At 39.0% G+C, this 24,392-nt stretch overlaps 1 long non-coding RNA gene across 1 annotated transcript in view; it reads left to right on the plus strand.

Moving 5' to 3' along the window:
* Positions 1 to 3,943: 3,943 nt before the first annotated feature.
* LOC307028638 overlaps positions 3,944 to 24,392 on the plus strand; it is a 29,976-nt gene continuing 9,527 nt past the window's right edge. The window contains exon 1 of the long non-coding RNA XR_013805052.1: positions 3,944 to 5,071. This is a non-coding gene — a long non-coding RNA (uncharacterized lncRNA). The remainder of the gene's footprint in view (positions 5,072 to 24,392) is intronic.

Genomic DNA, 24,392 nt, shown 5'->3' on the forward strand with positions numbered 1-24,392 from the left:
GTTTACAGCCTAAAAAACATGGAGCATTTTTTCCCCTTTTATTCATTTTTATGTCAATTTGCACATTTCATGGTGATACTCAGCCTTTCCCCTTAACTCCTAACAGTCATCATCATGTCAACCACAACACAGAGAAATACTGATAGAAATGGGGGCTCATTTCACAATGTTGCTTGGGGCCCCAAGTTGGCCAGGGGCGGCCCTGCTTCAGCGGAATATCAAAACAGCGGCCCGGGGGTGCAGAACGCATCTATGACAGCGACCCTCTACCACACAAAAAAACTCCATTTATATAAACACCTATCATGACAGGGCACCCACAGCCAAGTAACAATTGCCCATATTGAAAATGACTTAGGCCTACCTTTGATGATCAAATCACTTAAACACAAAGTCCATCCTCCTGTCCTTTTGGATGAAGTACTTGATGGTGGGGTCATGCAGCTGATCCTTTGCCACTCCAGTTTATCATTGTAACTCAATCTTGAAAATGACTCGGTTAATGATTTCGAAACGATCTCATCACTATCACTGAAGTGAGACCATCATGAACGAACTTATGCTAATCATAAATCTATCGATCATAAATCTATAGATCATAAATCTATCGATTAGATTTATGATAAGAAAATAATAATAGTAGAGTATGAAGCCCTCTGCATCGCAATGCATTGCATATTACAATTATTAATTTCATATTTCAAGATGATTACTTAGATATTACAATATGGTTGGTTGAGCTGGAGTTCCTTATTGAGCTTACACGTTAACTCACAGTCATCTGAAGAACGAACCCAAACCTTGTTGTTTTTATGAATTGCATTACCAAATTGGTATCAAATAAACAGTAAGCATTGGTAACACAACTTCCAAAGTTACAGTAAAATAAAAAGGACCCTGACTCGGACAATACACAATCCAACATGTTCAGCAGTAGAGAATCAGTTATATTGTTTGTACACATGATACTTTACATACATGTATATCTGTTTGTTTAAGGTGTCCAGGTGATGCAGACAGGCTGGACCAGAGAGTGAGAGACAGAACTGGACTCCTCACAGCAGTGAACTTCAGCTCAGTTACAAAGACTCTTTTTTTCATACTGTACAAAGAATCAAGAAAGATATTGGTTTAAATAAATGAAGTATTGACTTTAATACACTGATATACATTCCATTAAACAATACTAGATCACCTACACACCAGTGAAGTTGAGGGGTTTTTCCATGCAAAAAGTTACATTTAGATGTGAACAAGCAATATGATTTTGTCAGCTTTCTAATTTAATGTATTAAAGGCAAAGATATTTAACACATAGTGAGAACTGCTACTATTTATCTCTCAATATTGTCTGTAAAAAACGTGGTAAAAGTTATTCTTTCAGTGAGACAACAGAGCAAGCTTCTACAGTTGCACTACGTTTTGATAACAGTTACATATTATTTTGATAATAACATATGTTTCAATGTTGATGAACTTCATACTGTTCATTCATAATCTGATTGACTTTTTTAGCTCACTGTTGAAATAAAAAAAAAAACATTAAAATTACAAAATAATTATATCTACAGCCCCTAAACACACAAACACACCGCTTTCATAAATAACACACTTGTTCTGCAATAATATGTTTTATGTTTCCTTTAATTTTTGTTAGGAAAGGACATGCCTGAAAGACACGACATGTTCTCCTTCTCTGAGGGTCAAGAAGAACATCCAAGAGGAAAAATAAAAGCTGATGCTATGAGATTTTAAGACCAGTACACTAAGAAACTACTTTTATTGTAAAAACAGTCAGCTGATCGAATGCACCTATTTCCACATCTACACTCCATCAGCAGATTATTTATATTTGCCTCGCTTTATGAGCTTCACATCACTTGTGCCTTGTACCGCAGAGTTTGCAACGTCACAAATAAATGGGGCCAATCTTCAGTCAGATGTGAATGTGTAATCTAACATTTTCAGTAAGAATAATGGACAAAAGGAGTGCAAATACAATTTATTGAAATGTGAACCAAAAGTTAATCAAAAATGTTTGAAATAAAAAGCACATATGGACAGAAGGTGTAAACCTATTAAATGTATAAGTAAACACATTTAGTCAAATAAAGTGACAGACTAGGCCTGTGCAGTTGGTATCAGCTATGCCCAGCATGGGCTCCTCCATCAGGCCTGGTCCTCCTCACAGAGGAAAGACCCTCAGTCCTCTCCAAACCAACAGACAGGACGTCCATCACACGGAGGTTTCTCCCTGAAGTCTCTTCAGCTTTCTGGACACCACGCTGTCTCAATCCGTCCGAACTGAATATGAGAGGGGGAAAATGAAAATAACAAAATGCTTTAGACAATAACAAACATAAAGTTGACTGTTGAGTTGCTAATTTTTTTTAGATTGTCAATACTATTACTGTATAACTAATATATCAGGTTAAGAGGCACATTCAAATAAAGATTGGTCTTTAAATACATGTTGTCTTTTGAATTGTTTGTCTAAAGTCAAGGATCTAGAACTGGTACTTAGTTTTAATGATACAAGCTGTGTCCCAATTCAGAGGAGGACCCAGCCTCGCAGCCCGCGGAGGACCGCGAAATGAGACGGTCTACGGAGCATGTCCTTGTACGTCACCGGCAGTTACCCCTACATTTTGCCGCCCCCGTCACCTAGCAACCAGCTGCAGTCACAAGTGCCGGTAATAATTTCTGACACTAGGCAAAATATTTTCAAACTGTTTTCAAACTGTTTTCAAAACTGTTTTCAAAACTGTTCAATATGGAGTCAGATCTAGCTGTACTTATTTTTGGTGTTATATAATATGCAGTGCTTGAATTGGGCCGGTACTCACCGGTACGCAGTACCGGCACTTCTGATTTTTACCCATGTGGTACCGGCACTTCTTACTGAGTACCGGCAAGGTGCCGGTACTCAGTAAAATGCCGGTACTCAGCCGCTGGCAATATACGTATATATTGTAAACGCAACGCAGCGCAAATGTGGGTCTGACTCTGCCTCACAGAGGGTGACTGGCTGTCTACATGACGTGGCATGCCGACATTGCCACTTTCATACAGATCATACTAATGCCCTCGATTGGTCTCTGTGTGTCATTCAAGCTCGGGAGGGTGTGTGTTGGTGTATGTGTGGCGCGAGCGAGCGAGAAAGCGCGCGCACCGGTTACGTGTATTGTTGTTAGCATCTGGTGCTAGCTAGCTGCGCTAACGGATATAAGGAGCTTTTTCAACAACAAGGTGGAGGGAGAGTCCTTTGCTGTCAGACTGAGAGGCTGATAACTACAGCTCTGGTGAGGTAAATTACTCTCTGAGTCTTTAGATAGTTAACTTAGTTTAAGTTATCTCAGTGGGTCTCAAACGGTTCGGTCACCATTTATGTAAACACATATTTCCATTTGAGGGGGTAGTGATTAGTAAAATATGCATGAATAATACAAACAAAATGTTAACTAGGTGAAAAAAGGTAAGATAAACTTGTTGAGAGCTAAAACTAGTCTTTGCTGTTGCCTCAAAGAGGAGCAGGGGGGAGAGGAGGGAGACAGGAGAGGCCGATTCAGGAGCCCAGACACACTCACAACTATAAATGAACCAAAAACAAATAAATAAACAAGTTTCAATGTTTTTTCATATTGGATATTGTATGTTATTGGTTATGGCCATGTACTTATGATTTTATGATTATTTAAATGTATACATTTTTGTTTCATATGGGTGTAGTCTCTTTATTTCCCCCTCAAAATGCACCAGATTGATGCATTTAAGTCCAACATTTAAAAAAAAATCAAATAGATTTGCAATTTTTTTTAAATAGTAACCCATCTCCATATGTTTCTTTTTGGGTAGTAGATTTAAACTAGAGGGCTATCACTTTGTGCAGCAACGCTATTGACAAATAAATCCAGCAAAATGGCACAAAAAACTGGTAGTGGCCTCAGAGACGAGGAGTCATTTAACCAGCCAGTAGGAGTCAAGCTTTACTTTCTTTTATATCCATAAAGAAAAAGTAAATCTGTTTACAGTTGTTTCATTATGGATGTTGAGAGGTATCCATATATCTCTTCATTTTGCTCTCAAAGTGCACCAGATTGATGCATCTAACTTCAATATTTAAAAAAAAATGTTCCCGGGGGAGCATGCCCCCGGACCCCCCTAGACTAGAGGGTGTCAGGTCCACTCCCCACTTATAAAAATAGCACTTTACCACTGCACCCCCTCTAATCTCAGATGCACCCTGAGTCATTTTGTTTAAGTACAGTGAGCCTTTCTAAAATATACAGTAAAGAGACAAACCCACCAGCATTATAGGATATACTATGACTTTGTGCCAAATACTTGTTGCTGATTTAGAGTACTGGCACCTTTTTTATTCCAATTCAAGCACTGATAATATGTTTAAATTATTTTCCCGAGGTCGCAACAGGCCCCCGTGAAGAGGGCTTCATTCTCCCCGCGCATCTGGATAAATTGCGCAGTCTGCTCCTTGCTCCCTATCAAAACAAAATTGTTGCAGTAAGATTTGTATAACAAAAGCAGTTAAATAAATAAATTAGCTTTATAATGAATCCCAACAATATGAAAACCAAACAGGGTTTAGACATATTTTCACTTCATATTATTTTATGTATGTAATATAAAGAAGACATCTCCAATTGCCCGTATATTTAAATACAAAAATTAAATAGGTTTACTTTTCTCTCATGTCGTTTACTATTTGAGTGAGTACATTTAAAAACGAATCCAGCTGAAACCGTTGTAGCCGTTGATGGGACGTTACAAGCCATATATTTTTTTTAAAACTCATTCGTCACCGTCACCCGTTGCATCCTGGGATATGGTACACCGCGGCGTGTACATCAGATGTATCCTCTAAATCTGGGGAAAGAAGGCTGCATTTGCGGGCCGCATTCGGAGGAGTCTTGTCTTTTTTTTAAATTGGGACAGCCTTCGTTTGGAGGAAGTGACGTATGCGGTCTCCGAATGCATCCTCAGGAGGATGCGGCCGCTGAATTGGGACACAGCTCCAGTCTGGTTATTATGCTGTTTGGAGGAGGCCTCACAGGTAAGAGCACTAACTAGCTACCATCACATGTACCTTAGCTTGACTTAAATGTATTAAACGTATAATTAAGTGATATCAAAATATAAATAACTAATGTCATGCAAACATATTCATATTTGCTTGATTCCAGTGTTGAATTCAGCACAATTGCATACAAACGTTAAGGGATTTTACGATTCTGAAGTATTATGCTAAAAACGCAATAACTTAGATTATTATTTATAGTTTTGCTGAATAGTTTCATGTCCGCTTACCTTAGAAACGTAAAATGCCACGGCAGTGTGCAGATGGGGAGCATGTTAGCTTAGCTTGGTAGCTTCAGCTAGCTCTAGAACAGGGGTTGCCAACACGTCGATCGCGAGCTACCAGTAGCTCGCGGAGGTTTTCCGAGTAGCTCACCAGAGGGCGCTAAAGTGCAGTTGACATGTTGAGACATATTTATTTATGTAGTATATTTTGAGAGTAAGAAAGATAGAGAAAAAGAGATGTAAGATGCAGTCATGACAACTGAGGAAGGTCCGTCAAAGAAGAAATCTAAAATATACTACTTTCATGACGAGTGGGAACATGAATTTTTATTTACGAGCATCAAAGACAAGTGTGTGTGTTTAATTTGTGGCTCGAGTGTTGCGGTGGGGAAGAAGGGAAATGTCGAGCGGCACTTCACAAAACTTCACGAAAACTTTTCAAAGGAGTATCCCGCCGGCAGTTGCCTTCGCGTTGAGAAGGTACAACAATTAAAAGCTACGCTACAAAGGCAGCAGTCATTGTTCACGAAGCCTGCCAAGAAAGCTAGCCTAGCTACAGAAGCATCGTTCCGAGTCGCTCAGTATTTGGCAAAGAACAAAAAAGCTTTCACTGATGGCGGTGTTCTTAAGGGAGCGATGTCTGTTATGGCAGAGACTTTGTTCAGAGACCACAAGAGCAAGTTGGAGATAATGTCTGCCATTGACGATGTGCAACTGGGAAACAACACTGTGGCGAGGAGAGTGTCGGCGCTGTCAGTGGATGCCATGGGACAGTTGGAGCGGGACATGGTCAGGTGCAAGTGGTTCTCCATACAGTGCGACGAGTCGGTGGATGCGAGCGACACAGCTCAGCTGTCTGTGTTCATCCGGATGGTGTTTGAGGATTTTACGGCGAAAGAGGAATTTCTGACACTGCTTCCACTCAAAACAACAACAAGAGGTGTGGACGTGTATAATTCTATTAAGAATTATTTCATAAATAAAGGCGTGCAAATGGAGAAGCTTGTATCCATAACAACTGATGGAGCCCCGGCTATGAGAGGTCGCCACAACGGTTTTATCGCAAATTGTAAGTCAGATCCATATTTCCCACGTTTCCTGAGTTACCATTGCATCATTCACCAAGAAGCACTTTGTGCCAAAGTTATGGACTTCAATCACGTCATGAAACCTGTGATACAAATAATAAACTCTATCCGAGCGAAGGCAAAGCAACACAGGAGCTTCAAAGTTTTTCTTGAGGAACTGTCAGCTGAATATGGAGATCTCCTTCTCCATGCTGAGGTGAGGTGGTTGAGTAGAGGGAAAATCCTACAGCGCTTCCTCTCCTTGCTGAATGAGGTAAAGCTCTTCATGGAAGAGAGGGGGGAGGACACCTCCATCTTATCTGATGCTGGTTGGGTACTTGACCTGGCCTTTTTGACTGATCTGACAGGAAAATTAAACCAGCTTAACCTCCAGCTACAAGGCAATGGCAAAACAGTATGTGACATGATTAGTGCTGTAAAGGCCTTTAAAGCAAATCTGTGTCTATATCTCCAGCAAGTAAAGGAAAATAAATTGCATAATTTCCCCTCTGTTCAAAAAGTACTGCAGGAGAATAAAGCTGCTGCTGGCTTTCTTGACTTATCAAAGTACTGTGACTGCTTAACTAAGCTTGGGCAGGAATTTGAGGACAGGTTTCTTGACTTTAAACAGCTTGAGCCCTGTGCAAGTTTCCTTGCTAACCCATTCAACATCGTGGATGTTACTGACATGTCTGAGCAACTGGCCAGCCTTTTCAGTCTCAGTGCTTCAGAGTTTGAGCTGGAGATAATCAATCTCCAGAATGACATTCAGCTGAAAGCACATCAGATGGACAAAGATTTCTGGAAGCTATTGGACCCAGAGAAATTCAAAAACATTCAAACTGCTGCACTGAAACTGTCCTGCTTATTTGGGTCAACATATTGCTGTGAATCAGCATTCTCTGATATGAACTTTATCAAATCCAAATTCAGGACAAGACTTACTGATGAACACCTCAATGACTCAATCAGAGTGAATTTGTCAGGATACACACCCCAGTACAGTGCTCTGGTGGATGCTATGCAGTGCCAGGTGTCACATTAGCTGAGTCAGGAGAAAGACAACAATGCAGTGACAGACTGAATGTTTGAAGACATATGTTTGCTTGATGCAAGTTGAGAAAAGCACAAGCCATATTCCCCTTTTACATGTGAAACAAATTTGTGAAATGCTTGAAATAATTTAAATTATAGAGCTAGAAATGTTATTATTACAATTAGGAACTTTGCACTCTTATCTGTAAAACTGTTTACTGTAGTTATTGATGTTAAAGCAGAACTCAGTATTGCATGGTGATTATTTGTCTTTTTTTCTCTTCATGAGAAAGTCAAGTTTATTCATGTTAATGTTAATGTTTCTGCTCTTGAGTCACGAATGTGATATGTGCACTGAAATCTATATAAAATAACATGAGTAGCTCTTGGCCACTTTCTTTTTTCAAAAGTAGCTCCCGGTTAGAAAAAGGTTGGAGACCCCTGCTCTAGAACTTCCAGCTCGGTGGCAGCAGGTCCCGCCTCGGCTCCGCCTCTATGGAGCAGGCTGGAGAAGGCGGGAGTTGAACTCTGACGTCACTGTCGAGCCGTTAGTGGCCGACTCCGCCTACTTAGGGCTTCTCGGCAACTCTGCAGAATTCTATGGGAGACGTCACGGACCCTACGTCCATTTATATATACAGTCTATGGGACGTACCGTAACTCGCAGAGACGGCATTTAACCCTTCACATTCCAACTGAAACTGAACAGGCAGATTTGAAGGATTTATTTCTTTGGATATATTATTTTAAATACAATTAAATCAAGTTATTTTAAAACTAATTTATTTTAAAACTAATGAAAAATTTAACAAAAAATTATATTTACATTTTTTAATGTTTTCAAATATTATTTTTTAGAATATCTTAGGCCCTCACAGAGGGCCTAAGATATTAGAAGATATAAGATATAAGATATAAGAGGGCCCTGATGGCTCGTCACTGATTTTGAGTGAAGTTGGCTATTTAAAAATGTGTGTACGGTATCACGTAATAGGACAGTAACAATACTTTCTGAACAACGAGTGGTCTCCAGGGATTTAAGATTACCTTTAAGTATCAGACCATCTAATTTGGAGATGGTTTAAATAAAAGTACCAGGTAGTACTATCCAAACTTTTCTAATGGAAAACTAAAATAGAGCGATTTGAGTCATTCCGCGCAGAGCTGAGCCATGCAGTCGAAACTTGGTGAAAATAATCTATATTTTTTACGACATGGCTTTCAACCCAAATATATATTGTGATCAATGGATGAGAAATCCTATTTGTATTATGGGTGGATATAGTGTTTCATTGCATCATCATTAGCATGTGCTGTAGAGTAGAGATGTTAAGATTCACCGATTCGCATCGGTGCACCGGCATAAACGTTCAAGATGCGAGTGCACCGGTTAAAAGAGTGCACATCGGCTACAGTTTGGGTTGAACCGGGTTGAACTCGCGATGCATCGATTGCGTAGCGTCTTTGCATCGGTAAAAAAACGATTCATTCATATAAAATCCCCTCATCTTGTCAACGCTCAGCAGGGACGATCTTTGATATTTGCTTCGCCACTACGGAGGCCGAGAGTCTCAGTTATCAACCCACACGGAAGTTGAGGAGAAAGAGAAACACAGCGCACCGAAAAATACCTACAAATCAAACGTTTGGCAACACTTCGGATTGTTCAAGAAAGACGGTGTAATAGTCCTTCATGCTATATAGTTGACTGCAGGTCATGGAGAGTAATAAGGTATCCGTAGGCCTTTGTATGAGGTATCTTTATTACTTAACAGGTCTACAGCCATGATACTGTACATAGATCCGTCCTAGATGCGGACTTGCAGTACACAGTATCACTCCGCAGCCGCACCCCATCAGTAACGTCCTGATGGTATATGTGCACTATATACTACAGACGGTCAACTTGAAAAATCACTCGCAAATTGTTAACGATGCCGAGCCGCTTTAAAGTACACAAGTAGTTTGAGGAACTTAGCGACGCAAATAAAGAGGCGATGTGGGGTCTGCGGCTGAAAAGAGAAACCTGAAAGTTAGACATATGAGTTAAATCACTCAGTGAGGTGTTCTGTCAGAGAGAGTGGTTGAATAATAAAGGGAAGAAAAAAAATATCATACTTTTTTTTTTTTCAATAAAACATTTTTTTACTCGGAAAATGTTTCTTTATTACATAATAAATCTGATTTTTACAGCCTTTTTGTAGGATAGCAGTATTTTAAAGTGTCAAAAACAAAGTGACAGTAACAGACTGGAACAAGAAAACCAGTGTTTTTGTACCTACTGGTACTACCAAACAAAGTAAGCATTTTCTTTATGCCACTGCATCTCACAAATAAACAAGGACATTTAATAATCAGACCCTGCAATAAAATAAATCAAGTTTCACTTTAGTTTTTCAAGTAACTCAACTCAAACTCACTAGTCACTCACTCAGCATCATCAGACAGGTTTTTAGGAATATGAGAATGTCCACATTTCCAGGTATTTATAAGCTGGGGTGTTTGGGCATTTACAATATCCCCTGCTCTGGAAACAACTCTCTCGCTTGGTACTGATGTTGCTGGGACAGCAGTGGTCGCGTTAACCGAATATTTTATTTAACAATGACGGAAAAATCTGAAAGCAGTCTGTCATTTTGACGGATTAGAACAAACTCGGAACAGCGCCAACGTTTCCCCGCAGCGAGGCTCTGGTGTTATGCCGTGTTATGCATGCCCTCCAAAAGGAAATGATATAGTTCCCAAACCGTACTTTGCCGTACAGATCAATACATGTCTGGGAGGTTTTGCTTCACGCTGTGCGCGTCCCGCGAGGTGCATGCACACACGGCATAACACCGCCCCCCCGTTGACAGTTCACGAGCATGCTCTATCGTGAACTGTTCAGACCCGACGGGTAATAAGGGATTATGACGGATATTTTACGATCCTGTCCGTCAAAATGACGGACAGCGAAAAAGTCTAACGCCAGGCTTATTGACATGGCGAGATATAACTATATGGTTGGTACTTGTCAATGTCTCTAGGTGTGTAAATGTAGCCCTGTAAATACGATGTCCTTTTGTGTTATCTGTTGTTTTATTTTCATGTTGTAACCTACTTGCTGCCATGTTGGACAGGTCTCTCTTGAAAAAGAGATCGATGATCTCAATGGGACCACCTGGTTAAATAAAGGTTTAAAAAAAAAAAAGTGTTTAAAAAAAAAGAAATTTAAATTATTATTTTTTAAAATCGCGGTAGATTTTGTCAGTCTCACGACGGTATTGGGAAGTTTATTTACCGCGATACCGCGATATTCGGTATATCGTTACATCCCTACTGTAAGCAGTTATGAAATACCTGTTTGTGAAAGGTTATTTTTATTATTTATTGTTCATATAGAACCCACTGCTTTCTGCTCACTGGTGAGTTAGCCTATGAATGAGTGTAAGCACATCAGGCTGGCAGCTGTATGGGCATTGCTCTATGGTAGCTGTTATTTGCACATTGTTAATCATGAGCCATGCATCCTTACATTGTTTAACTGTGAGGTGTTATACAATTGTACTGTACTCTGGAGAGCTTTTAAAGGTAAAAGAATAAACGGCATGATGGGATGTGCACTACCAAATATGTAAAGCACTTTTTTGTTAATGTACGATTTGCTGCATATAAGGAATAAAACAAAAATCCTCTGTCGTACCATATTGAAGTATCATTATTTTTGCATCGTTTTGAATCGCATCGTATCGACCCGAATCGCATAATGTTGAACCAAATCGTATCGAACTGTATCGCAACAGGGGTGAATCGTATCGTATCGCATCGCCTGGTGTTTCAAATGTATCGTTAATGTATCGTATCGTGGCAATGTATCGAGATGCGCACCGCATCGGCCTCAGTGATGGAGATGCACATCCCTACTGTAGAGGCATCCTTGGCTTTACAGATATGAGCTACCAAACACGTGCAAATGCAATCATCCGTATGTAGTCCCCACAAAGACTCCATAGAAAACCATGGTGTTTTATTCTATGTCATTTGAGAAGCCATCCCTCCCTAACACAGCTTGTCCTTGTTTATTCTAGAATACACTGCCCCTGCAGCTTGACAAGGCAGAATTAAAGGGCTGCGTCTATCTCCTCAGTATTAAAGCCGCATTACAGCAATTGGCCTTCTGCATCTCGTAAAAAGCAAAGGAAAGAGGGCATGGAATGAGATTAAAACCCTTGGCACAAAGTAATAACAATTAGGTAAGTTTGCATTCGAGCCAGCAGTCTGTTTGTAGTTCGGTAACTCAAAGGAACTAAGCAGCAAGAAACGCCTTAGCTGATAAAGATCATCGCCATAATTCAAAAGGGATTTTGAATCATGACTGCAATCAGTAGTCTGGACTCCCTGCAGTATAAGTCAGTGAAACAAGTATTTAAGTTCTCATAAACTTCAAAAGGGTTGTGTCCCGCATATTCTTCACGATTTCCTCTGTGTTTCATCAGATAAGTCTTCAGGTTTATTTTTAATAAGTATGTGGCAGCTGGTATCACTGCATACTAGGGGTGTACCGGTATCCGTATTCGTCCCATACCGTCACGGTTCGGGCGTCACGGTTTGGCACATGCAGTCACACGGCAAATTTTTACGAGTGGGAAAAAAGTCTGTCACTCAGGGCAGTATTACACTATATATAGTCCAGGGGGCGGTATTGCGCCTACAAGCCAGCCGCCGTAAATAACAAATGAAGAATAAGAACAAAACACAACAAAACGAACACAATACATGAGAAAGAAAAGTTAGTAGCTATGGCGAGTTCACACAACACACAGGAGCTAGAAGACCCACCTGCTTCTTTTAAATCAGGTGTGTGGGAACATTTTGGGTTCCCTGTGGACTACAACAATGATGGGGTGCGAGTGGTGGATCGGACGAGGACGGTGTGTCGGCGTTGTTCGACAGCGGTGCGGTATGCTAGTGGTAACACCTCAAACATAATCAAACACATCCGAGTCAGTCTCAGTCCCCAGCGAGAGGGTTTTCTCGACGGCAGATGACATAGTTACCGCCAACAGATCTGCCCTCACTACTGACAACGTAGACAAACTCATCTTTTTGAAGAAAAACTTGAAAATAGAGTAAAGCTTGAGTACCTTTATTTAGGCATAAAAGCCTCACACACTCACAAGTTAATTACACATGTTAGACATTGCTCCTAAAGGTACAGATTTTATTTTGTTTTATATTTATCATTGTATTTATTTTATATTTGACATCAGGAGATGTTATACAGTTCTGTATTGCCTTTTATTGATTGTGATTGAAACACTTTCTTATTATTTATTTAAATATTTTCAAGACATTCTTTTTAGTTGTACAGCTTATTTAACCTTTTTGTTTGACATCAGCCATTATAAATAATATGGCCATCTGAGTGTGTGTGTTACTGTTTGTGGTTTGTTTTTAACTGTGTAATACAGTTAATGATTCCAAATGTTAGAGTTCCTTATTTTCATACCAAAACTTGCACTACTGTTAAAAATAAATAACAGCAAAATATATTATGCATTTGGGACTTTTTTTTGCTCTTCCTTGTTGTACCGAACCCGTACCGAACCGTGACCCCCAAACCGAAGTATGAACCGAACCGTGACTTCTGTGAACCGTTACACCCCTACTGCATACTATACTGCATGTCAGCATCTCTTTCAGATGGTCTTCAGATTGTTCTCCTTTGAACCAGTCAGAAAACACACTCATCATATTTGGCTTTGGAGCTACAAAACACTGCTGGCTGGCTGGCTGGCTGGCTGGCTGTGTTACTGCCATTGCGTCACCTTGACTTCCCCACTTTAGACTACTTAATTGCTGCTCGTGCCTCGACTATGAATAAATGGGCTGGGCATCTATCATTGCAGCACCATTTTACTCTCCATTACCACTCACCACTATGATCGTGCAGGACTGTAAGAAGGAGATAAGGACTTTAATGTATGAGAGATGTTTTAGTGGAGTATTTCATTGTATACTGTAGGTGTAATATACCATTTTGTGTAAGCTTAACCAATCAATCAATCAAATGTCATAGTATAGCCCGATATAGAAAATCACACATTTGTCTCAAGGGTCTACAATGTGTAGAGCATACAACACCCTCATTCATTAGACCCTGCAGCATACAAGGAAAATCAAACTATAAATGGAAGAAACCTCAAGATGGCAACAGGACAGACAGTTATGCAATAAATTGATAGTCATGTGTCATGTAAACAGATTTACAAAATAGGCATATACAATCAAAATGGTAAAAAGAAAATGTGAACATATATGTTTAAAAACATGGATTAAGGTGGATGTCAACAATCTTCCAGGTGCCGCCAAAAATGTGTAAAGTGGGCTTCCACTGACCATTGTTTTTACTCAACTGTTTACCCCTTTGGGCTGGTAAGTGGTTTTATAACATATCCCAAGCCAAAGTTGAGAGAATGTTGTCATTTATGTTGTCTCCCTGTTAGTACTTGTGTTCCCGTTGCTAGCGTGCCATAGAGTTATCGATTCTCATGTAATGGCCTTTGACTAGAAGGTGGCACTGAAACAGCAGAGTATACCACTACTCTGTATTGATTGCAATTCCTGCACTACAGAACCTTTCCATGCTTGTTTATTTAGAGCCTCTGGTGTGTTGACAGAGCAAAGCAATAACTGGCCCGGCACACGGGACAATCATGTCAAACCAGGTGGAGAGAGCCCAGAGATCCCATGAGTGATTAAATGTGATTCATTCACTGCTGTGTGTTATTGATTGCTGACAAGTATGGGGGGGGAAATAATTCACACCTTAAACACATAGCTTTAAGCTAAAATGATATATATACACGCAAAATAGAATCAATAACAAGAGTAGAGGCAAGTGAAATAACCATAATTTGCATTAGCTTCCATTTGGGATGGCAATTCAATTTAGGCACATATTGAACCCATTGTTAGAAAAAGTTGTTTTATTTGCTTAATCACCACTGATTAAATCTCAATTAGGGAAATAGGTCAATTAGGCATGCAAATGATATCAGATGTGTATAATTTAGTCTGTCAGCCAAATGGTGTTTTCTTGCTCAAGAGGGTATCTGAATTTCTGCATTGATGAACTTTATTCAAGTCACATAGCTCATGTCAAGCCTTCACTCGTTATCTACACGTTTAACCATCATACTAGGAATATCAATTCCAGTCAATCCTTGGCACAATCAATTATACTTTAATGTTAATAATGGCCCTTTGTATGCTGCATAGACTGTGTCCTTCACATTTGATAAATGATGGATGTACCATTACTCATCATGCCCTCATTATGATGTCATAGGACATCATCAATCTGTTGATCATAAATCTGTTGATCATAAATCTATCAATTAAATTTATGATAGTAGACATGTGGATATTAACCGGCTGAACAAAACTTGATCCGTCTCTTAAGGCCCTGACACACCAGGCTGAAATCGGCCGTTTTTGTTAGTCGGACGACAAAGCGTGCCCTGTCGCCCAAACTCAATTTGGTGTGTCTCGCACCGTCGGCCATGACACGCCTTATTTGGCCTTTCATGGCCTTTCATGTTGAATCGGCCATGCGTCGGGTCGGGTAGTCGGGCCAAATAAATCATTCTGATTGGCTGTTCAGCTAGCGAATCAGTGCATGAGAAGCGAAACGGAAGTGAGGGACATAAACAAACGCTTTAAGAAGGCACGAAGAACGTCTTCCGCAAGCAACACTCCAATGGCTGATAGCTCCAGTACCGCACGAGACATGTTTTCGATGGACGAGAGTGAAAATGGAAAGCACACGCTATTTGTTGTTTGTTTATATCACGGAGTCTGTTCTTCTTCTCTGTCTTCTGGTTGTTGCCTATTTTGAATGACGAATACACACTACCGCTGCCTGCTGGTAAGGACAGTTATTGGCACTCACGCATGCGCAGTTCGTACGTGCTCCTTGGCCGTCGGCTAAAGTCTTTGGGGTGTGTTCCAGTGCGACTATTGGCCAAGAAGCAGGAGACGTGAGGCGACACAACAGTCGTGTTCCGTCGGGACGTGTTCTTTGGTGTCAGTTTGGTGTGTCAGGGCCTTTAAATGTGTGTCAACTACAGACCTTATTTCGAGAAATTGCATTGCTTTTTTGTCGAGGGAACCGGAAGAAGCTTACTTCCGGGTTTTAGGACACGTCACTGCACCACTCTATTGGATCAATGTCAATTAAAGTACGTTTTATTCACTGCATGGTTTGATTTTCCATTCCTGCCAAGAGAGAAAAAGGGCTACATGTATTGGACATGGGGTTTACCACCCAACACCACACAACCTGACAAGGATTGAGTGATTCATTCTGAACAATCTCTGTGCTCTTTTCACTCTCAGAAATCCTCATTTCAAAATGTTTCTTACCAGCAGGTGCTTTCCCAAGTTGTCACAAGGGCTGTCAGCTATTGTGACATTCAATTACTCCTTCAGTGCCTGCCATTACAAAAGTGCCTCAACTGGGGCACACAAGGTCACACCACCCCTCTTCTGATTGGATGACTTGGCCTGGTCAAGAGAGCAAGTTTTGTGGTCTGAAAAGAGACACTGAGCACATCTGACAGGGATCACAAGAGTGGTGCAATGGGAAAAGGCCCTGTGTACACGTGTCCAAGCAGCTGTGTGAGTGTTGTACTGAGTATTCACAGTCCCTCAAGGTTCTCTAAAAACTAGGGTTGGTCAGTGGTGTGGAAGTAAACAACTCTACTGCACAAACCTTTATGTATCTACATCTGAAGATTCTGTCAGGTGCAGGATTTTCGTGTTGAAACACTGTTCTGTTGTCTTGACCTTCTTTACTGAAGACCTTTCTGTTTCTCAGCTAAGGCCATTTATGTTTTCTTAACTGTACAGTCAGACTTTCATTGTACTATGTGATAACACTTTATGTAGCTTTGCTGATGCTCATGTTTTGAATTCTCAAACTCTTCAGGTTCCCATCTTCTCTTTTTGTATTTGTTAATATTAACATTTTGGACAACATGATCATAATCCAGCCCTGACCTGGCTGTTGCAAACAAACAACACAACCTCACACCTTACTAAGCGGTTTAAAGTGCCATTCATATATAAGATTTTAGGCCAGTTTAATCCGTCAGGAATCACAATGTGACAGCTGACAGAATATTTCATGAATACATGTCACCATAGTGTGATATACCCTTTTACTGACGAGTCAGGACAATCATTGCTAGTCATATCATGCTTAAATCCAGCTCAAGCTATTTTTAGCTACACTGCTTCATTTGCCTGGAACCATCTGCAACCTGAGGTGGAACTTAGCTGGTCTTTCTCAACAGTTGTACTTATCTCTGTAAATGCTTTTGATGATTACATTACACTACATTTCATTTAGCTGATGCTTTTATCCAAAGCGACTTACAATAAGTACATTCGACCAGGAAGATACAACCTTGAAGAAATGATGATGTTTCTGATTGTTATCAGTATGTTCTCCATTATTTTTATTACTTTGTGTTCTGTAACTGTGCTGCTGCCTATCATGGCAAGGTTTAATCTCAATTAGAATTTCTGGTTAAGTAAAGGTTAAATAAAACAAATACAAAATTGGAAGCTATTCACATTTCATGCAACCATCATCCTGACTGAATAAATTGCGTTAACCTTGGAAAATGAATTGGGCAAATTAGTTAAAAAGGGGCTGAAGTAGGCAAAATGTCATGTTCACAATTTTAGAAGGTTCTGCACAGAGAGCCAAGGACTTTTGGTAAGGTACCATATTAGCCAAATATTGAATATGGTCCTCACTGTTTATAATATAAAAAAAGTTAACCTCAGTTCTGACTAAAGGGGAAATAATTCCCCTCAATGACGAGGAAGATTCCTTTAAATATGAATCTTCAAACTCATTTTAGACTTCTGATTAGCTGTTACATGCCCTTCTGTCACAGTCAAATGTTGCCAATGTACTTGCTTCTCTTTATGTTTGAATAACACATTTATTCTTTAAACTATTACAGAAATGTATTAAAAAACATAATCAGTTAAGTTGAACACACTTTGCCACAGTCTGCTGTATCTCATAAACCACGAGAGTCAAGCGTAAGCAAATTAAATACTTATATTGCAAATATGTGCAATAAATGTCTCTTGATGAGGTTTAAATTAGTAATTTTAAATGTCCTAGCCCTTATCGAGACTCTAGCCTATACAGTTGAAAAGCTGTTGTGTCTATAATACAACTCCCTCTTATTCAAACACAATTTAATTGACAGAGGACTCTAATTTGCACATTTGGATACTTAGTAAGTCTTTTTTATAAAAGGTTTGTTTAAAGCGTTTCTTAGTTTTATTTAGAGCTATACAACTTTTGATCATCTGTCTCAGTAAAATTGTGCTTTACGATTGGTAACTAATTAGCAGAAGGTAGATAACATAAGCACACCCAACATGTTGTTATGGTCCTAATTGATAGCAGCAGCTTACTCCTTATTGTAAAATATAATTATGTTGATGGTTCGTTAGAGATAGGATGAATCATTATTGTCTTGTTGTGTTATTGAATGTGGATCAGCTAACTTTGTGCAGCTGAGGGCTGCTGTTAAATATCAGTAGAAACACCTGGATAGGCTAAGCTAGGTCAACAGGACAGTGCAACTGAAGTGCATCCCTGTGAAATCTGCAGTCAATATATGTACACAATGTCACCCAGTCATATTTGTTTTTCAAAGTTAATGAGAGTTTTGTAACCCTTGGGGTTCCAGAGCCTTCCATGAATGATGTGATTAATGTGCTAAAGTAAAGGATTGTGTATATCTCCTGTTGTCAGGAAAGGAGAAGCTATAAGGGTGATTTAATCAGTAGTGGTAGTATCGGATTCCTTAATCAATAAGCCAGTTCTCATGTATGTCAGCTATGGTTGAGCTGGCTTAGCCATGATTGGTTTGAAGGCATTTCCCCCTGACCTTTTATGTATCTACCAATAAGCTCCTGCTGACTATCAGTTGACTTGCCTTAAGTTGAACCAAAGGATCAATCAGTTTAAGTATGCATGTACTGCCAATGACCTTGTGAGGTAAACCAGTTTAAACCTATAGGAATATGTCTATGCTTCTTTACGGTTCAATGTAGTTTGACAGACAATCACTGACCAAGTCTTATTACACACAGCTTGAATCAATTTTAAATAACAATGATCATGAGAACTAAGACAGAAGCATATAGCAATGCTTAGTTGACTTCAGCTAAGCATTCAGCATTCAAATGTAATGTGTGAATCATACAGTTTAGAGAATTTAGACATTAGAGAAGGGGATTATGCTGTAGGAGTTTTTTGAATAGTTTCAGTGAAACTACTGTTAAGACTTTCTAACTGACAGAAACCAAAGCCTAACATCTGTGCAGCATCAAGTAAGACACTTTTCGCAGCCACCTTTTATCTACAAGTTATTCTCAACATACATATTGTGATGATGAACAGCAGGTTACGGAAAATATATATATATTTTTTAACTTAATTAGAATATCATTTTTCGATTTTTGTTTTTGGCACTACTATAGTTACATGTTTGTATTGAAGCTAACACAATCTTTACATCTGACATCAGCATGTTTATTGCTTTAACACTGGATTTGATTCAAATGAAATAACAGTAGAAGCATGGTTTAATTCCATCCAAGATACACTGAACTTGGCACACACAATAACATTTACAGGTGTAAGGCAGCTCGGACGTATTTAGCGAGTTGTAAATAGAAATTCATGAAAAATATGTTGTCTGGATGAACAGGCAACGCCAGGTGCCATTAATTTATTCAGACAAAAGTATCGATAGTGGTAACGCAGCTGCATAAACTGCCACCTCAGCGTTCAACCGTATCATTGTTATCTCTGACAAATGCTTCCTCTGGTCAAAAAGGTAGGACAGAAAACGTGAATTTGTCATTGACTGGGCTCAATAAGAGATAACAAAAAAGCAGGAATGAAAAGGTGATGGGATATCAATTTCACATGCTGCTTATTTCAGTATGGAATGCATTGAAATATATCAGTAATAAATATTTGGTAAAGTGTAACAAAATTGGCTAAATGGCACAAGCTGCTTCGGCAATGTTGCCAGTTGGATTTCATTTTTTTCTATATTTAACATGTTTACATCCAATTTCAATTGAATCACTGCCATTTCATCATCCTATCATTTGAACCATCTTGTTTATCTTTGCCATTCCTCTCCTGCCTAACAGCTGTCCACATTGTGCCCCAGCCTTTACCAATCTTCTGATCCTCCACTGGCCTCTTATTACTCCTTACAATATATTTACTTGACCAGTAGACTTAGTTGTTTGTCTATTGTGCTCCAATCCCTTAGTGGTTCAGCTCTTTTTTAAATTGCTTCCCTCTCCAAGTGATGACCTTTTTGTGTGGCTGTCTGCTGGTTCCCTTTGAGTATGACTCGGCTCTGTTGACGTATCATTGGCCAAACTGTGTTCTTTCTATAGACAAATGTGTCAAGTCGAACTGCTCACGTTTGTCGAATGCAGTACAGATACACAATATAAATTGTCATAATGTTTGTCATAATGGTTTTTATAATGATTTATGTGTTTTAAGTTGTGACTCATTACAGTATTTGGAGAAACTAATGTGCACATGCGTTCCATATTCATATCTATTTTATTTCGATATAAAGTCATGTTTTGACCCTCAGGCCTTCATCATGACCTACTTTTGAGTCTACCTACAATTGTAACCATGTCACAATCAATATTTTCTAATATTTTACCATATGAATCAAGCCAATTGTAATACTTCCATTTATTCTTTGTTCTTTACCTTAAAGGATGCACTTCCAAGAAATCCCATCTTGCTAACGTCTTCAGGATTAAACTTCACCTCTGTGTTTCTTTCTATGCTATCACAAATTCTATATGTTTGTATCTCATACCAAAAAAAGGTGAATTTTCCCCAAGTATTTAGATTAAATCTGCCACATTCAATAATGCATTCACTGAGCTTCTCCAATCACAGCCCAGCTTGCCAATTCATACATGTATGAATGTGTGCAATCAAATAGTAATTGGGAGCCTCTGGTGAAAATAAATCACAACCGCATCAATTTCCATATTTCTCTCCTTAGTGCTATGGTCCACCCTTCGCACACATATACAGTAAATGCACACACATTACTGCAACATGGATATAGTTTTCAACAAAAGTCCTTGTTTGTCCTTGAAGATCAAATAAACTAATTGCAGCCCTGTGATGTATCTTTTTTTTATTCTAGAAACCCAGACACAAAGAAGAAATTGTTGCGCAATAAGGTTTGGAAGTATTCAATATATCTGCATCTGACACAAACCTTTAATTAATACCAAAGAGGCTTGTTTTTTCAGCAGAAACATTATCATGTTAATGATCTCATTAACACCTTTACAGATGCACTTCCCAGAATCACTCTGGGAGAACACAGAGTACAGCTAATGAGAGGATTCACATTTATGAAGCCACAATGTGAATTGACCGCCCCCATGAACAGTGACTGTGGCTTTTGTAACAGCCAAATACAGTTTATGTAGTTGCATACAATAGTTTTTCAAGCTTATGTCGCACAGTCAAGACTACATGTGCCTTTTTTTAAATTCTAATGTATTCTCTACCTTCTCTAGTCACAAATGTATCCTTGAAAGACTTTTGGAAATCACTGAAATTGTATCTTATCACAGCCAAGTGCAATAACAAAAGGCATTACTACAAGCAGAGTAAAATGGACGAAATAATGCTCGGTGAGATCAAATTACAAATAAAGATATGGAATCAAATGACATTTCTTTCTGCTGTCCTGATGCCTTTTAACAATATATCATATACATCTCCATCTATTGCCAGTATAAGGCTTTTCCCAAAAAGCAACAGCACATTGACAGATGACGAAAACCCTTTTCTCCATTTCCTCTCAATGTTTTAAATCCCAAAGTCTGGATTTATAAAGGGAAAATGTGTTATGGAGTGTGGCATGGCTATGCTCAGCAGCATAGACGGTTAGAGAGATGACGTTGCAGTTTGAAATCAAAACCAATTACTGCTTTGGGGTATTGGTTTTAGGTTTTTTTACAGGTGGCATCAGCGAGTGGGGATAAGATGGCAGAAAAGGAAGTGAGATGGAGGGAGCGAGTGATGATGTAGATGGGAGAGGAGGGGGTGGGCTCCTCAAAGCGCCTCTGAAAATCAGTGGCCCCCTAGGAGACCAGCTGAGCTCAATTACCAGGAGAATACAGTTGCAAAGGGAAGCCAAAAGGATACAGCATCGATCTGTCACACAATGGCAGCGGGGAAGAGAGCACTGGCAGGGAGGGGGGGGGACGCAGGCTCGAAAGGGTGAGAAAAAGAGATGAAATTGGATAATGGAGCGAGACAGAATAAACAGTGAAGTAAAAGAAGGTAGGCGTAAGTGAGAAAAACATTCTGCTATTTTAAGACAGATTGTACTATCTAAACAATATACATTTTATACATTTGTAATACAAAGTAAGTTTATATGTCCCAACAGTTAGAAAATAAATACAAATCCATTCTAATAATTCAAAATTCATCATCAAATCACACTTCAGTCTTTAGATTGTTTTTTTTTGTTTTGTATATCTATCAATAATACAGTACTCATTTGTATAATGTGTAAGTATTATAGCACACCCATGAGTTATTTTGAATTCATTGGATTATTGACTCACTTATTCATGACATATATACAGTAGAAGCAAGGCCCAACCTTGGGCTACCCTAATTAAACCACTAATTTACCAATACATATTTGTAAAACAATACTGTATATGCACCTCTACCACTTCCTAGTTCTTATTTGCATTGACTATGACATTTTCAACTTTCTTTTGGATGTGTTTCAAAGTTGAAGCTAATCATCATTATCCCTGTTTTTTTTAAAAGGTACGTTAATACAGAATATTCATTAAAGTAAATAAAACTGTCCTACAGCGCAGCAATAAAATACCTCACAGCAGAAAGCTCAAGGTATTACCCCCTGCATATGTTACTGTAATTATTTATTAAAGACTAACACTGGTAATTATGACATGTACAGCCTATTTTTCAATGTATCCATTTCATACAAATGTAATTGTACCACCTCATTAGCTCCTCCTGCTTTAGACATGATGTTCCTCTTTGGAAGAGGACCCAGTTGCAATGTAGAAATGAAAGGCTCATTCTAAAGTAAAAAAAAACAAAAACATAATTATAAGGTTTAGGTAATTATTTACAAAAACATTTTTTTTAATGACTTATATATTCAATTTCTGCTAATCATTTCCTTTGAATCATATACCCAATGTTGCGGTAAACAAATATTGTGTCTTCACCTAGAAATACTTTCACTTGTGTTGGGAGAGTTTATACATGATAGCACCAGTGAGGCTAACTAAACGTTCAGGTAGTATATTAAAGTACTCACAATGATAATATTGACATGCTAATGTTTGGCAAGTATTTTGTTTATCATTTTAAGCATGTTAATACTTGTTAAATGGTTGTGCAAAAGGGATTACAATTTAAATGTGAGACTGTGAGGATAGGTCAGGTGATCGTCAGAAGTATTGCAAATGATCTTGAAACTGCTGTTGTCCAAAAACACATGACAACTGTCAATCTAACTGCCATGAACAACATTTCGGGGGGTCACTAAAGTCATCAAGATACACCGTCTGGGAAATGCTGTTTGTATCAAAATGATATGGCAATTCATCTAATGTTGGTCTAGATGCTTGACAAACAGCCAATGAGGATTTTCCTCTATGACTAAATGTTGCGGTGCAGATAGACCCAGAGACTTTGAGATCTTTTATACATCGACACAACAGATACATGGCTCACAATAATACCAATTATGCTGCTAGCAAGATCACAAACATTCATTAACCCTGGAAGTGTTTAATCTCCTCCACCTTGGATTAAGTATCCAGTATTGTGAATAAATCAGGGTATTTTATGCAGATTTCCTAGAAAAAAACATTATCTCTATTCAGCCTGCGCTGCATAAGCAGGACTCTTGCTGATGAATCAGAATGTCATACGTTTGCTTTGAACCCCAAGGCAGGGGGAAGGCTATTCGCCAAGGATGATCTGTAGCTGACTGAATCACTGCACATAAGTGTCTGCTTATTGGCCTCCAGGATCTGTGGGATACAGAAGCATATGACGTGTGTCCCGCATTCACCTGAGCATGAATAATCTTTTAGAGAAAACCTTGATTTCTGTCAAAAAGGATTCCTGCTAATACAACCTGTCCAGGGCACATACATATTTACGTGTTACCAAACATATGGACCCGGAGACATCTCTTAACTAGTGCAGCTGTTTTTTTTATGAGCATAGAGACGCCATAGAAATTGTACAATGTGCGGAAGAAATTAATTTAGCTAATATAAAATGAATGTGGGTATCAAAGCCGCAGGTGCTTGCTCAGGCCCATTTTCAGATGCATTTATTAGATTGGATCAGTGAGTAATCATTTGTGAAAAATCAGTTTTCATTGGATTGTGTTGGCACTCACTGTCTCAGTGGGCTAAAGCAGCAGATATGTAAATGTTGACTTGTGTTTTTGAGTAGGACAGAGTCACACTTCATTGGTGACAGAACCCCTACAGCATGTTGTTTCTGACTCTAATGAGGTTGTCTTATGCAATAAAATGTCAAACCACCTCTCAAGGTTTTAAAGTAATATAAATGTTGGCCTTCAGTCAAAGGATCAGTTATTTCATATACTATTAAAACAACTGCTACCGCACACTCTGAGTCTTTGAATCAGATATTTAGAAATAAAATACTTCAAATTGTTGGTGGTTATACTGTGAAAACAGGTTTTTTGAAGTCTGGAGAAGAGGATTTTCTGCTCACTACAAGCACTGCCATAACCATAACAGAAACATTTTGTTTACATAAGTTTGTATCTATCTTAACCT

Source organism: Notothenia rossii (genome assembly GCF_949606895.1).
Source record: "Notothenia rossii genome assembly, chromosome: 2".
Classification (NCBI taxonomy): domain Eukaryota; kingdom Metazoa; phylum Chordata; class Actinopteri; order Perciformes; family Nototheniidae; genus Notothenia; species Notothenia rossii.